The 17,316-nt window shown below is 35.5% G+C and overlaps 1 pseudogene; it reads left to right on the top strand.

The window, feature by feature from the left end:
* The first annotated feature begins 11,642 nt into the window (after positions 1 to 11,642).
* LOC149565725 (palmitoyl-acyl carrier protein thioesterase, chloroplastic-like) overlaps positions 11,643 to 17,316 on the top strand; it is a 33,335-nt pseudogene continuing 27,661 nt past the window's right edge.

The raw sequence follows: 17,316 nt of genomic DNA, 5'->3' as shown, positions 1-17,316 counted from the left end.
CCATTGCTTACCCATGTCCACCTTTCTCTTTCTATCATACCCATTGCTCTTCAATTATTATTATTTTATGTGGTCTCTCTATCAATTGCTAAAATTTGTCATTATCAATTTTCATTTATGAACTATATTACTATTTATTTGTAGCCAAAATGTAAAGACCAAACACACAACAATTTGCCACATATGCAAATAACCTCATGATGTGAAAATATATAAAATTTGAAAAGTCAAAGTCAATTTTATTCACATAACTATATAATTCAAAATCCATTACTTAGATGAAAAAAATCTATTCATATCAACAAATAGTCAAGAATAACTAGAATCACATTCATTATTACATATCATCATTCTTTCTAAATACACTTGATAATACAAAAACCCAACCACATATCAATACCATATAGAAAGCAAAGTATAAATGCTGGAATGAATCAGGTGTGCATAATGAACTTTTGTCAAGACTATGTAATTCTTGTACATCAAACATGATTATAACATCAGCTCATTTTATGATATAAAATATTTATAACATAATCATATAAAATTAACATGCCATCGAACCTTAGTGTCCATCTACATGTAATCTCGTCTCCGATCCATTGGAACAATGTCCATCCACTATCATAGGACGGAAGAGTGGCCCAGGTGCTTTTACTACCCAACCATAGAGTGGGTAGCTCCCCGAGGTTCTTTGGTTAAGGAGAACTACCCAACCCTGGCACGAGAATGCTAGCAACTCAGCACAATTAGATCAGAAAGATTTGGTGTAGCCTTTGTGCCTAATCTACTTACACTTATGTCTAGTACAAACATACACAAGGATGTGGAAGAGAGAAAACAATGTAATAATAACCAAATGCATTTCAAACATATGCATAAAAGTTTTACCGAGCTTGGCCAAGCATCATGAACCAGTTTAGTGTAAAAATTTGGTAGGTAAATTTCTAAGGAAAAAAAAAAAAATGTTTCCCATAAATTACCCTCCTCTTTGATTCCACATTCAACACCCTTCTTAATAATCGAATTTCATCACAATTCTCTTTAAAATATATGAAATATAAGTATAAATATCAATACTTCTTTGCTTCAGAATTTAAGAAAAATAAATATTTAATTAGAAACTGTCAAAATTTCTATCTCATTATTGACTCAATTGAACTACAATAGATGCTACATCATAACTTAGACATTATCTAAGTTTATAAAACATAATTTATTTCCATCCTATTTCCTATCACACAATATTTAGTCAATATCTGAATATAAAAAGATACAATTTCATCTAAATAGATGTTTATTTTTCCTTGAAGATAAAAAAAAATTAGAGGTTACTAATGTGTACATTCACTATTTTCAATTAAATGTTCAAATTTTGAAATCCACGCTAGTTCCTAGGAAGTTATGTTGTAGAAATAAAACAACTGCAGTTTACTAGTAATGGTTTTGATTTGTTTAAACTAATGTCAATCTTAGTTATAAAACAATATATGTATTCAAATATAATCATGCATAATTGATCTAATTTAGACCGAACAGTCCCTATCTAACTCTATTTATGTCCACCTACTTTGCAACCAACTACCCAAATGCTTCAAAATGTTCGGCACAGGAAACACATAAATCATCCCACAACTAAGTCTCAATGCAAAGAATAAATTCCTTCTTAATAATCACCACACAATTTCAAAATAAACAATATGAAAATTTAGAAGCATAAATAAAGCCTCTCCCAATTTAATTAACTAGTTACAGCTTCCTTCCCAAATGTATGCTAATGAAAATAGTAGATGTAATTTTTTTTTAAATAAATAAAATAAGATGAAACCAATACTCAACCAATTATAAGCTCAAACTTATAATACTTCCTTCCAAATCTAAATGTTTTACATAACTTGCAAGACGTTTTGAATGATGAAAAAGAAAACTTGTATTTCAATGTTTAAGTTTAGTTCTTTCACTTCATTTTATCTGTACAAGTGTACATAAAAAATAAATAAACAAATTGGGTGTATTGCTGGTTTATATCAGATCAGATTTGAAAGCCAACTACTAGTTTATATCAGAACAGATTTGAAAGCCGACTACTAGTTTATATCAGAGCAAATTTTTAAAAAAGCTGACTACATCTTTGCTATCTATGAATAATTTACCATGTCAAATAGCAACTAAAACTTTCTTCCTTGATAATTTCATTGCCAATAATAGATGATTTAGCCACATACTAACAATATAATAATGGAAAGATAAGTAAAAAGGGAACCTAAACTGTTTGTAGAAAGTGCAAGACCCTTGAAGCTTCTCAAAATCAAATTATATCTATAGTTGTTGTGTCCTCCTCTCTTCTTTTCCCCATTGTTTCTCTTCTTTTTCATCAGAAAATCGTCCTCCCTTTTGCATACGTCCCATGCACCTTGTAGAATTTGGGAAGAATTAATCTTTCTCCCCTTTTCCACATGTTTTCTTCCCCCTATCTCCCCAAAAACGTCTTCCCTCTTTCCTTTTCAAAGACAAAAAAAAAAGTCCTCTTCAATTCGGCCAGCCCTTTTTAATAACACCTTCCCTCCATGAGAATCAATTTTTTTCTTCTGATAAAACTCGCAATTATAAAATCTTTTTAAGCAGTTCTTCTTTAAGTTCTTCTTTAAATAGATCGTTCATTCCACCCCATTATTGCAGTCGACAACAAATAGGATGTTTCATAATAATAATAAAAATAACACTTGGCTTAAGAAATAAATAACTTACACTTCTATTAAACAATTTTAAACCAACTCAAGATCATAAATTTTAAAGTTGTTAGCAATCAATTAATTTTCCTTATTTGGATCTACGGCTACAACTTGGCTCAAGAACTTTAAATAAACTTTAAGTTCTATTAAAGCTTCCACATTTAATTTAAATCCACCATTTTCAAAATAGAAGAACTATTAATTACGGTTTAATTTAATTTTTTTCCAACTAACTACTACCATTTCAAATTTATGCTTGTAATTACTAAGGAAAAATAATTTGAAAGTATAATACTTGTTTTAAAATCTAAATTATAATATTTCTAAGAAATAATATTTAATCATTCATTTTTTCCATTTACGCCACATTATCATAAACAAAATAATTAATCCATCTAGATTAATTAAAATTCAAAGCAAATGATTTAAATTCAAATAAAAATGACTATGTGTGTGTGTGTGTGCAACTACACCATACAAATTTTGGACCAACCCTGCCAAGGAGCTAAACTCCTCTACCTCAACCACCCTTCCGCCTTTAGTAACTACACATTCACAAACTCGACATCACCCAATGCATCAGTAATGTCATTATTATAATAAATAAATAACAGCCTAACTACAAATTTTTAAAACATTCAACATTCATCATTAGATATAAACATATAAACGAAATCACAATTTTAACCATCATGCCGATATCTCATAAGCTCAACATATAACGACTTATTATAATGACAAAATAAATTAACATTACCATCTAATAACATATATGTTCAAATTCTAATCAAAATCTATAAAGTATTCGACTCAAGTCGAATCATACATAGTCTTAGTCAAAAATTCAATCACACAATTAAGTCTGTATGAAAAGCATGTTGAAATTTGAGTCCTGACACACAGTACTTAATTTATTGGTAAAGAAGTTTAGTATATATAGCATGTATTATGAATCAAGTCTTGTTGTATATAGTAAGTAGAATGAATTCAAAGAAGTAGATGTTTTTCTATTGACTTGAGGTAATTGGAGGAGTTAACCTTTTTATTAGCATAGAAAAATCTTAAGAACAAATATTAAGAATGCTTAATCAACGAAGTTCCCCTAGAGATTGTTTACTATATGTGACAACTAAGTTATTGTTATGATTTATTGTCATATAGATATAATTGAATTGAATTATGTATGAGTTGAAAATGTCAATTTGAAGATGCCAACAAAAACTGTTCATAACAGGGAAATTTGCGGATCCATGCAAAATAATTCTGAATATTTTCGCACGAATACATGCCCCTAGATAACTAATTCAATCTCCACAATTCATCTTGTAACTCTGAAAAAAAAAGTTTGTGCCTCTTAAATCTAAGGTAATATATTGCTGAGTCTCTAACTGACAGTTCATAACTTCAAATTTTTGTTTAATTGAAATGAAGTTGAAACATTCATTAAATAAAAATTTTGGAGTCTGAATGCAAATGTTTTTTTTCTTATTTTTTACTGGACTAAAGCTAAAACCTTAATTACCATAAAAAGTTCTTTTTGTGTATTATGAACATTGTTGATGACCAAGACTCTTAAAGAAGGAAAAACTACCGTATATTTCCATTGAAATTTAGATCCTTATTTGCTTTGAATTTTAAGAAATTGTATCGTGGTACAGTAGTTGAGATTTACAATTAAAACATCTTCACATTACATATTTTAATTCAAAGAATTCAATGCTCAAGAAAACTATCAGTTATGTGAGAAACTATGTACACTTCTGTAGTCTAGATATAAAGTCACAAAGACAGTTGTGTTTCTTCATTTCCTGGGATCTTAGAATATATCCTTCCTTTCCTTAGTTTCACAGCTAGAAAATTCAAGCAATACAAACATTTGTTGAAACTATTCATATTGATGATGTGTTCTATAAACCAAAACAACAATGGCCATCAATCTTAAAACCCACAGAAGGAATTACTTAATAGATTATAATTCTTATGTGAAACATTGAAAAAGAAACCCACACACAAAGTTGAAATTATCTTTCTAATTTTCTTTTATAGACTTTACGTGAAAAATGGGAACTAAAATTGCATACATATGAGAGGAAATCCTACACAAATACATATTTTTCACAAGCCTAATACATTTGTCAAACAATTCTAATATATTTTTCTAACTATTTTGTGTAGAATATCTGGTGGGGGGAAACAAGGCTTGTATTCATTGTGAAAAAATTGCAATTCTATTTCGGTGTTGAACGACATAGGTGGAATGGCCACAATCATAGGAAAGCTTTATCAAATGTGTGAGAAATAAATCACAACACTTTAAAAAAAATCTCAGCAACAACTAATGTCGAGTGACAATGCTCAGCACAAGAGAGTGCCTGAGTGACACGCATATGGTGCCAAGTAAGCTCGGTACAAGAGGAAGCCAAGTGAACTCGGCACTAGTGTATGTCGAGTGAGCTCAGCAACAAAGGATGCCAAGTGAGCTTAGTTTCCACTGCAAGGTGGTGCTCAGTAGAAGAGGATGCTAAGTGAGCTCAGATACCATTGCAGATAGAACTCAATGAGAGCAAGAAAGAGAGGACTTGATAAAGACCAAACCAAGTGGGTCGAGTGAGCTTGGACACCATTGCAAATAGAACTTGGTGAGAGAAACAAAGAGAGGACTTGATAAAGACCAAACTGAGTGGGCTGTAGACCAGACTTACAACCTAAATTTTTCCACCATTAAATACAGAGAGCTAAAAGATGAAATTTCTCAAATGTAATAATATTATGCAATGATAAATGGGAGAAGAAAAATAGATTTCCAAGTATGTCTATTTCCTTGCTTACTTTCTATTCAAATATGATAAAACTACTACAAAATTTGGGAGCATTCGGCTTCAACCAGAAAACCCTAAAATCTTCAAACTGATAAAACTTCAAACTTTAAACTTACAACTATAATGGATGCATACAATAATGCCTAAAGCAATCACTACTTCACAGAAAAAGTCAAAAAGAAAAAACTTACAAAATAATAAGAGAAAACACGTGCAACTACAGACACAAAAACTAACTTCCTTCTGTCTTTTGACCTCTGGCTTGATCTGTTGATCAACTTCCTTTTTTTCTCTGCAATTGATTCAATCCTTCTCTCTGCCCTTCTGCAACTGCTCAACTTCTTCAACTGGTTGAATGAAAAATAGATTCATTCCTTTTTGTCTCTTGCTAGAAATGTTTTCCCTCTCTTTTCAATTTTGAACTCACCTACCATGCATTTATGTTTTTGACCGTTCTGTTGGTCGTCAAGGTGGTAGGTGGGCATTTAGCTACAGAGGCAACCATCCTGCCTATATCAAATATTTCAACACTCCCCCTTTGTCCTAAACCAAAACAAACAAGGATCAGTCCTGATCCAAATTAACTACAACAAGTCTCTCTCTTAGGTGAACAAAAGTTCCAATGCTTAAAGGCTTATTAAAAATGTCTGCTAGTTGTTGCTCAGACTTGCAAAACTCTATTTTGATATCTCCATTCTCCAATAACTCTCTAATGAAGTGATATATGATCTCTATGTGCTTGCTTCTCCCATGGAAGACTGAATTCTTGGACAATGCAATTGAGGAGATATTGTCACAATAAATTGTGGTTCCATCTTCTTGCCTTTCATTCAAATATATAAAGATCTTACTTAATCAAAAAGCTTGACATGTTGTATTTGCTACTATGTATTCAATCTCTGTTGTAGATTGAGCAACAATAGGTTACTTCTTGGATGACCATGAAATTGCACTTGATCCTATATCAAACATGTAATCAAAAGTGTTCTTCCTATCATCTAAACTTCTAGTCCAATCACTATCTATGTAACCCACTGATTTGAAATCATTTACAGCAGCATACAAAATTTCAAATCCCCTGATACCATTCACATACCTTAGAATTCTCTTTCATGCTTGCCAATGTGAATCCTTTGGTGTTTCATAAATCTAGAAATCAAACTTACTGCATGCATTATGTCTGGCTGAGTTGTAGTCAAATACATCAAGCTTCCAACCATACTCTTGTATAGTGTTGGATTCACACTTTTGCTGCAATCTTCCTTGCTCAACTTCACACTTACTATTGTTGGTGTTGGGGTTGCCTTACTATTCTACATTTCAAATCTCTCCAAGATCTGCCTTGCATATTTTTCTTGAGAGATGAAGATGTCATCATGCATTTGCTTTACTTCTTTGCCTAGAAAGTACTTCAAGAAACCTAGGTCTATCATTTCAAATTCATTTTTCATGGCCTCTTTGAACTCACCAATTAAGAAAATGTCATTTCCAATGAAGACTAAGTCATCAACATACAAGACAACAATCAACACATTACCATTTGTCAGAATTTGCCTAAGGGAAAAATTCACCTAGGAACTAAGAACTCAAACACAAGCACACTGTAGACCAAAGAGAGAGAGAGAGTATGATCAGAATGATGATGTATTCAATATACCATTCATAAGAGTACACTAGGAGTGCCTATATATAAAGGCCTCTAAGATACATCTAGAATGCCTCATAATCAGCACCATGATGTGTCATACAACCAAGCACATGTCCACCAGATATGGGTTATCCTCCATTAAGCATAGAAGTAAGTGCAGTGATGTAAGGATAAGCCTACAAGGGTGTGACATGCAAATCAGTGTTGTAGACACCATGTGCTAAAATAGAGTTGTGTACTCCTATGTTGTCTACATGACAACTCAAAAAGTGTGCAAACTCCTAAGTGTCTCACAAATAAAAATAATAAAATAATGCAAAATAATAAACTAATGCATTAACCTAAGTAAACTTAAGTAAGTGTAGTTACAAGTAAATACTTATTTACACCAACACCCCCCCTTAAGTGCAACTTAGGGGAATGCCCTTAAGCTTATGAACTAGGATGAAGATGCATAATGGGTCCCAGCTAGTAGGCCATATTCGGTACCCATGTACATAATGAAAATGCAATCTCTCATAAAGTGGGGAAAGAAGGAAAACCTCATGGGAAAAACCCTCCCCCAAAAAGAGAGATAAGTAAGGATGGATTGATGGATGGAGTGATCAAGACCCTCCATTACAACATACATCATGTATATACAAAAGAGAATAAGAGAAGGAAGAGAGATAGAATAGGCTCCTCTCCCCCCCCCCCCGCCCCGCCCCCCCCCAAAAAGAAGAATGCCAGCAAGTGAAAGTCGCTTCGATGAAGAAGCTGGTCCAAGAATGTAGAATAGTGTTCCTCCCCTTAGGAAGAAACAATGGAAAAGGTACACTCCTGAAGATTTGTGCTAGCCCTAAAACTTGATCAAGTATCCTTGTGCTGATGCTGAAGTTCACCCCTTCCAATTGTGCTGAAAAGAATGAATGCAGATCTGGCAAGGATGTCTGTTGAACCTATTCCATGAACCATCTGTCTCCTCAATTAACAAAGAGACCTCCACTAATTGATGTTCATAAGGATCCACAATCATGCCAACCTGTGAAGATTGATCATGTAGAGAATGGACATGAGGGTCAGAGTGAGCCCTCGCAACAACTATAGAAGAATCATCATCAATGAGAAGATGTAAGTCCTCAAGTATGTCTCCCAAGTCAAGTGAATCTGGAGCTGGAAGATGAGATGTACCATGTTGTATTGGACCTTTCACTATGGCAATGTAAGCACATGGACTGGACTAATGTGACCTCTCACTACAATTGTCAATAGAACCCCACGTGTCTGAACCTGTTGAAGCACTATCGCTGGTGTCACTATCAGTTTCCACTGTGTATGATGTGTGGAGAGGAGTAGAGGATAAGCTCAGTGAACTTTCCTCAAAGTGAACATCCTTCTCCACAAAAATCTCGTGTGTCTCTAGATCCATCAGTCTATAAGCCTTCACATTGTCTTCATAGCCGATAAAGGTACAAGGCCTAGCTGTCGGTGCCTTTTAACTCCTTGAAGAAAGGTTTGCCCATGCTGGACAACTGAAGACTCTAAGGTGACTCACAACTGGTTTTTTTCCGCACCATGCCTCAAAAGGAGTCTTGCCATCTAAAGCTGGATGAGGAGACCTATTAAGTATGTGAGTAGCACTGCTAATGGCTTCAACTTCAAGTGTAGGATCGAGAGACTTGGCCTTAATCATGCAACTTGCCATGGTCTTGAGAGTCCTAATCCTCATAGCTACAACATCTGTCTTGTGCAGACTAAATACCAGTGAGTTCTGAAGATCAATCCCCTCAATTCTGTAAAAGTTCTTAAGTCTTCTGTCTACATATCTTTTCTCATTGTCCATTGTTAGTACTTTGATGGCTTTCCTTGACTTGTGTTCAACATGAGTTTTGAAGTCTTGAAGCTTATGAACCAATTCATTCTTATGATGAAGGAAGAAGACCCAAATGAATCTTGAAAAGTCATCAACAAATGTGAGTATGTAGCGGCCTTGGCTGACTGAAGTCACTACAAAGGGTCCTACTAACACCATGTGAACTAGCTGAAGGACAACTAGAGCTCGAAAAGACTTCCCTTTATCATACTTCTCCTTGAGATTCATATCCACTTAACAAGATGAACATTCTCCCTTAGAAAAGTTGATATTAGGTAGACCTTTGACCATGCGTTTTGAGCAAAGTTGTTGAAGAGAGCGGAAGTCAAGGTGACCAAACTGCTCATGCCATAAATTGATTTGTGAAGTACAGTGAGTTAACAAGGCTTAGGAAGGACCCTTAGGAACAAAGTGGGAGAAGAAATAAAGCTTCTTGTCATCATTGACTTTCCCCACTGCTACGAATGAATCATCTTTAAGACTTTGCACCATCACTGAATCTGGAAGCAACTGAACCTTATGACCATCTCCAGGGTGAGTGATTTGGTAAAATGATAGGAGATTAGAGCTTAGATTTGGAATGTAGAGAACATATTTGAATTCCCCATCTTCCATTTCTACATGTCATTTCCCTTCAACTTCCATCTTAGTCTCATCTCCCACGAAGATGTGTGTCACCTTTGACTGCTTCAATGAAGAAAAGCCTTCTCTTGAAGAACCCATGTGGTAAGAGACACCTGAATCAAGTATCCATTCCAAAGAACTTGTGTTTTCCATAAGTTCTTGACCTTTACCTTTTGAAGAGGTAGGAGTAGAATCCTTGGAAGTACCTGGCACTTGAATCTTGTTCTTCTCTAGTAGATTTTCTAACTCATTGATTCTTTTTGTCTTGCAATGATGCTCGTCATGATTTGGCTTTTTGCAATATGAACAAAAGAGTTTGTCCTTCTTTTCATTACTTCCCTTCTTTTTTGAAGAAGAACCACCCTGTTGAGAGGAGGATTGTGTCTTAGATCGTGTTGTCTGCTTCCACTGCTCTTTCTTGTTGTTGCTTTTTCCCCCTTGACTTAATTTGTGATCATCACTAGCCACCAAGGCTTTGGTCTTAGATGACTTGAGAAGACCAAAATCCACCAAGTGAGATTGTTCAACAATCAACATATCTACAAATCCATCAAAGGAAGGCTTCTGGTAAGTAGATCCCATGGTCAACCTATGAGTATTAAAACTCAAAACAAAGTTGGCATACTCAAAAGGTAGCCTCTTCAGGATGTGATGAATCAACCTTTCATCCTTCATGGGATTTCCACAATCTTTTAGAAGTGCCCTATACTTATTAACTTTAATGATATAATCTTGAATTGTGTCATAATTCTTAGGATCCAAGAGAAGTAGATCATCTTCAATCTGAAATCCCTTTTCTTCATCCACTTTACCATACAACTATTCAAGTTTATCCCAAGCTTCCTTAGAGTCTGAACAATTTTTAATGTGGAAGAGAAGATCGCTATGTACACAACTCCTGATAACACCTAAAGCTTTTCGATCTTGATTTTGCCAATCAATGAGTTCTTTAGCATCAGTAGGTTTAGTAATTGTACCATCAACATAAAGACTATATCCTTTTTCCATTAATCTACTCCATGCAATATCTTTCCATGTAGGACATTTAAAAACCCATGATGCAAAAAATGAAAAAGAGCACAATAGAGAGACACAAAAAACATAGTACACACCCCCCCTTTTCACTCAATCAAAAGACCCCCCAAAAAAGATGCTGTGGCACTTTATAAGTCATGTGTTTACAATGAGCCACTTGTCAAAATGAAAAAAGTGGACTTTTTTATTTTGCTTTTACAACTACCTTATGAGGCTGAAATTTTTCACTTAAGCACTGTAGCTTATTTCTACAACAATTTTGAAAAAGAATCAAAGCTTTACAACGCCAAAGAAGGCCTAATTCTGAAAGTGAGAAATTGGTCTACACAACTCTAGAATCTAACTTTAGATCTGGAAAGTAAACAAAAAAATACACACTTTCAAAAAAAATAGAACCTGAAAAAGTGACCAGATGTGCTTGTACGAAGCTAAGTTGCAAAACGCAGGATTATGTAGGTATAGTCGCCAAAAAATGCAATTTTTGAAAAATCCATACACCAAAACCAAAAAAAAACACCACCACTAAAAAACTCAAGAAATTCTACCCAATTTCAAAAAAAATTGCACCTAAATCGAAGTTCGAATGTCTGAGATATCAACTCGCAAAGTCAGGCTACCAAACTGAAAAGCAATTTGGAGAGGGGTCTGGAAGGAAAATTGTGAGTCTAAATTTGATGGTCAAACGATCGTCAATGTAGTTCTAAAACACCTGGAAATGATGTCTAGACAGCATCAAATTTTAACTCATAAAAAGATGATGTCAGCAAAAAAAAAAACCTGGGGTACGTGGCAGGCTAAGTTAGATGTCCATACTATACGGACTCACACGTGTCCAAAAAGTGCATTGACATAACAAAAAATGACCGCTGTCCACAGGATGACATGGCAAATAGACTAGGTTCCACTTGGATACGTGGTAGTCCCGTTTTGCTATGGGTCAAATCCGTGTGGCGAAAGGTTTAAAAATCGCGTGTCTTAGATGGGCGGGAGATTTTAAACCGCAGGTAACTGGAAATTTATAAATATTGCCAGAAAACTATCATGATTCCCTGAAATATCTGCAGATGCACGGGATACCAAGAAATTTAATCAGGTCGATAGTGTACCTCAACCAAGAATCCATGAACTACGCTACCAAAAAGACGGTGTTAAAGACCACCAGTTGTCTATGACCACGAGAAATCAGATGCTGACATTGGAGAAGAGCAGAACATGGGCCGGAGAACTATTCAAATGCGCCAAAATATCCTTCTGCATGACAGGTGCTGGGAGGTCAGAGCATGAGCCGGATTAAGTTTGAACGCTAGTTTACTGGGAAATATCCCACATTTGTTGTGGGTCAGTGCTATGCGCTCTTTTTAAATAAACCCACAAATGTAACAAACACAACCAAAGCCCACGGGTTTATCAAATGCTGTCGCTGGGTAGTATATAAGATGTTCTTGGCCAGTTTTTGGAGGTGGTTTGTCGAAAGATGAGTACAATCCTGGCCACAATTAATTCGCAGGTACGGCCCGCGGGTTGTGAAATGACCACTAAAATGCCTTGCGACAAATAATATACCCTTCAAATAGGCAGATCCGGGGTGTCACTACCCGGGTGTGCTAAATAAATTTTCTCTGCCAGGGAATAAATTATGAAAATTTGCATAGAAATATGATGGAAAAAATAATTTTGAAAATTAACAGAGAAATTCAAATCCGAAAATCAAATAATCAGATCTACAAAAGACCATACCCATACTGCAAATCGGGCCTTCGGGTTCTGGTTTGCAAAAACAATTTTCCTTATGGTCGACTTTAGGCCAAAGTAGCCAAGTTTATAGTCAATTTTCACTAGTTCAGCGTTCTGGATGCAATGGCGAGGTCAGATCTGACTCTAGACACTCCCAATTTTTGTAGCACTCTAGATTCGGGTTGAGGTGATGAAGAAAACAAGAGGTCTCAAACAACTTGCGATGAATTTTTTTTGAAGTTGTTCTGATACCATGTAAGAATTTGCCTAAGGGAAAAATTCACCTAGGAACTAAGAACTCAAACACAAGCACACAGTAGACCAAAGAGAGAGAGAGTATGATCAGAATGACGATGTATTCAATATACCATTCATAAGAGTACACTAGGAGTGCCTATATATAAAAGCCTCCGAGATACATCTAGAATGCCTCATAATCAGCACCATGATGTGTCATACAACCAAGCACATGTCCACCAGATATGGGTTATCCTCCATTAAGCACGTAAGTAAGTGTAGTGATGTGAGGATAAGCCTACAAGGGTGTGACACTCAAATTAGTGTTGTAGACACCATGTGCTAGAATAGAGTTGCATACTCCTGTGTTTTCTACATGGAAACTAAAAAGGTGTGCAAACTCTTAAGTGTCTCACAAATAAACATAATAAAATAATGCAAAATAATAAACTAATGCATTAACCTGAGTAAACTTAAGTAAGTGTAGTAAGTAAATACTTATTTACACCAACACCATTCAAGACATTACCATTTGTTGCATTGATGTAAAGTGTGGGCTCACTATCACTTTTACTAAAGTCATTGCTCATCAAATATGAGTCAATCCTATTATACCATACCTGTGGAGCTTGCTTTAGCCCATATAGAGTTCTCTTCAATTTATACACTGTGATCTTCACCTGCAACTTTATAACCAGGTGGCTACTGTACATAAACTTCTTCCTTCAATACACCATTCAATAAGGTAGACTTCACATCCATTTGATATAGCTTCCATTCGTGTTGGGCTGCAATTGCTATGATAGCATGAACAGTTTCCATTCTTGCAACTAGGGCATATGTCTCATCATAATCTCTGTCATACTACCACTTTTACCCCTTGACCACTAAATGTGCCTTATGCCTATCTATTTTTCCTTCAGTATTGCACTTGGTCTTGTAAACCCATTTCACTCCACTTACCTCTTTCTTGGGAGGCAAAGTAGTTAACTCCCATGTCTTATTTCTTTCAATAACATCTGTCTTCTCATCCATGGCATTACATCATTTCTCTTCATTCACAAATTCCTCAAAATAAATTGGATCACTAAGAGAAAATAATGCAAAATTTACACTCTCATCATAATGTTCATCATACTTTTCATCTTGGTATATCTCCCTTAGATTCTTAGTCTTTCTAGGCAATAGGGAGGTGAGAGTGGGATTTGAATTTTCAGTGTTATTGCTGCTATTGTTTTGCATACTAGCTAATGGTTGTCTTGATGTGCTTGGAGTTGTTGCTTAGCATGTTAAGGGTTGCTTCCCTTTTTGCCTTTGTCTGCAATCCATGTGTGGTGTTCCATCTTCTTGTTGTTCACCAATGTCATCTTCTTCCTTTTCAATAGTAGGCACTTTACTTGAAGTGCTTAAGAATTCTTCTAGTGAGCCATCCCAAGACTAATTTACAAGAAACTCCACATCTCTTGAAATAATGATCTTCTTGGCGATTGGATCAGATAGCCTATATGCCTTTGATTCTGAGTTGTACCCTGTGAAGATGCACTTCACACCTTTGTCATTCAGCTTTTGCCTTTGTTCTTTAGGCACATGTGCACATGCTACACATTTGAATACTCTTATGTGTTAGACTGTCCATTTTTTTACTTGACCATGCCTTAACAGGAATCTTGTCATGGACTAACTTTGTAGGACACCTATTGATCAAATATATTGTTATTGCTATAGCTTCTCCCCAATATTTAGTTGGGAGTCCCTTTGTTTTCATCATACTTCTTTCCATCTCAACAATGGTCCTATTCTTCCTCTTAGCCACTCCATTTTTTGTGAAGTATAATTGACTGAAAGCTCTTTTCTTATGTCATTTTTCTTGCAACAATTTACAAACATATTTGAGGTATACTCCCCTCCTCTATCTGATCTAAGGACCTTTACATAGTGTCCACATGTTTTTCAGATAAGGCTTTAAATTCAACAAATTTATCAAATGCTTCAAATTTGTTCTTTGAAAAATACACCCATGTCTTATGATTGAAATCATCTATAAATGTCATAAAATAAGTACTCCCCCCAATAGAAGTAGTTTGCATAGGGCCTACCAAATTAGAATGAACCAATTCTAATGGTGCTTTAGCCCTTCTAGAATTTCTAGAAAGAGAAGCCTATGTTGCTTACTTAATATGCAAGCCTCATGCTTGTCATATGAATCTACAATGCTTGGCAATCTATCTATCATTCTTTTCTTGGACAACAAATTTAAACCAACAAAGCCAAGATGTCCATACCTGAGATGCCAAAGCTTGGAGGGGTCTTCAATCATGCTCCTAAGAGCTAATTTCTAATGTACTATTGTACATGCATGCTTGAGAGGTGCAGTACTAACTTAAGAAGAGAAACATGTCTCTATCTTCAATGGGAACATTTAGTTCTTTGTCATTTGGACTATTGCAAGTAATCTATTACTCCTATCCTTCTCATGGATGACACGCTTGTCATTTTCTATCAGCACTTTGCATCCATTTTGAATGAGTTGTCCAGAACTCATCAAATTGTGCTTCATAGCAGGGGAAAAATACACATTTTGTATCTCCTTCTTTTCACCTTGCTTGGTGCAAACCATAATAGATCCTTTGCGCACTATGGGAATGGTTCCATTATTTCTCATCTTAATTTTAGACTTAAAAGTCTTATCAATGAAAGAAAATAAACTTTCATTACCACTCATGTGGTTGCTACATCTGATGTCTAGGTACCATACCTCAAGGTTGCCTTCTTCACCAATGTTACACATGATGAAGGCTATGGGATTGTTTGCATTTCCCATGTTCACATTAGCCACATTAGCATTCTACTTTGACTGATCACCATGCTTCTTCCAACATTCACTTGCATAATGCCCATACTTATGACAATAGTAGCATTCAACATTGCTCTTGTTAGAGTTGTAATTCTTCTTACCTCCTCTAGATTTGGTTTAAGACGTGCTTGCTCCCTCTTGGTTGCTTGCATTCCCATAGCTTTTTACACCAGCATCCCTTTGACCATTCCTTCCATGACCTCTACTTCTTGAGCCTCTACCAAAGCCATTTCTTCCTCTCCCCTTGCCTCTTGACTTCTCTTGAGCCTTGAAAGATTTCTCTTGGGAAGTAGTTGTTGACTTCTTTATCTAGTGCTCATGGGTTTGAAGAGTTCCCATCAACTCATCCATGGTCAATGTGATGAGCTCCTTTGCTTCCTCTATGGTCATCACAAGATTATCATATTTCTGAGGTAAAATCCTCAATATCTTCTCTATTATTCTCTGCTCATCATAATCTTTTCCATTTGATTTGAATTAGTTTATCAAAGTGGAGATTCGTGAGCTAAACTCTAGAATAGGTTCATTGTCCCTCATCTGAAGGTTTTCAAACTCTCTTCTAATCATCTATAGCTTCACTACTCTAACCTTATCAATTCTCTTAAAATTTCTCTCAAGGATGTCCCATGCTTCCTTTGCATAATTTGCTACTACAATCTTGGGAAAAAATGTCTCTGCCAGTGTTGTCTCAATCAAACTTAATGTCTTAGCATCCTTTCTCCTTGACTCCTTCAGCTGAGTCTTTTGATTTTTGGTAAGGGAAACATACTAAATTGGGTCTATCACATCATTGAACCCATTAATCACAAACTTCCACAAATCATTTGCAACCATTATGGTTTTCATTTTCTTTGCCCATGTATCATAATTTTTTCCATTAAAGGATGGAAGCTAATATCTTTCCTGCATCTCCTACCATGTCAAATATCCCAAAAAAATTCCCTAACACACTATGGATGTGCAGCCTCAAAACTCAGATACCATGTGAGAAATATATCACAACACTTTTTAAAAAATTGCTCAGCAACACTAATGTCAAGTGATAATGCTCAGCACAAGAGAGTGTCGAGTGATAGGCAGACAGTGTCAAGTAAGCTCAGCACAAGAGGAAGCCGAGTGAACTCGGCACACAAGGGAAACTCAACACTAATATATGTTGAGTGAGCTCAGCAGCAAATGATGCCGAGTGAGCTCAGTCTCCACTACAAGGTGGTGCCCAGTAAAAGAGGATGCCAAGTGAGCTAGGTCACCACTGCAAATAGAACTCGGTGAGAGCAACAAAGAGAGGACTTGGTAAGGACCAAACCAAGTGGGTTATAGGTCAAACTTACAACTTGAATTTTAACACCATTAAAACCAGAGAGCTGAAAGATGAAACTTTCAAATATGTACTTCTCAAATGCAATAATATTATGCAAAGATAAATAGGAGAAGAATAATAGATTGCCAAGTATGCCTGCTTACATGCTTGCTTTCTATTCAAATATGATAAAATTATTACAAAATCTAGGAGAATTCAGCTTCAACCTAAGAAAACCCTAAAATCTTCAAACTAATAAAACTTTAAACTTACAGCTCTAATGGCTACATATAACAATTCCTAGAGCAATCACTACTTCACAGGACAAATCCAAAACAACAAACTTATAGAATAACAAGAGGAAACACGTGCAACTACAGACATGAAAACTAACTTCCTTCTATCTTCTGACCTATGGCTTGATCTGTTGATCAACTTCCTTTTCTTCTTTGTGACAAATTCAATCTTTCTCTTTGTTCTT

The sequence above is a fragment of the Cupressus sempervirens genome, chromosome 3 (genome assembly GCF_028749045.1).
Source record: "Cupressus sempervirens isolate cs-2001-9-10 chromosome 3, ASM2874904v1, whole genome shotgun sequence".
Taxonomy (NCBI): domain Eukaryota; kingdom Viridiplantae; phylum Streptophyta; class Pinopsida; order Cupressales; family Cupressaceae; genus Cupressus; species Cupressus sempervirens.
Note: the sequence above shows the minus strand (reverse complement) of the source record. Positions and strands in the feature narration are given on the sequence as shown.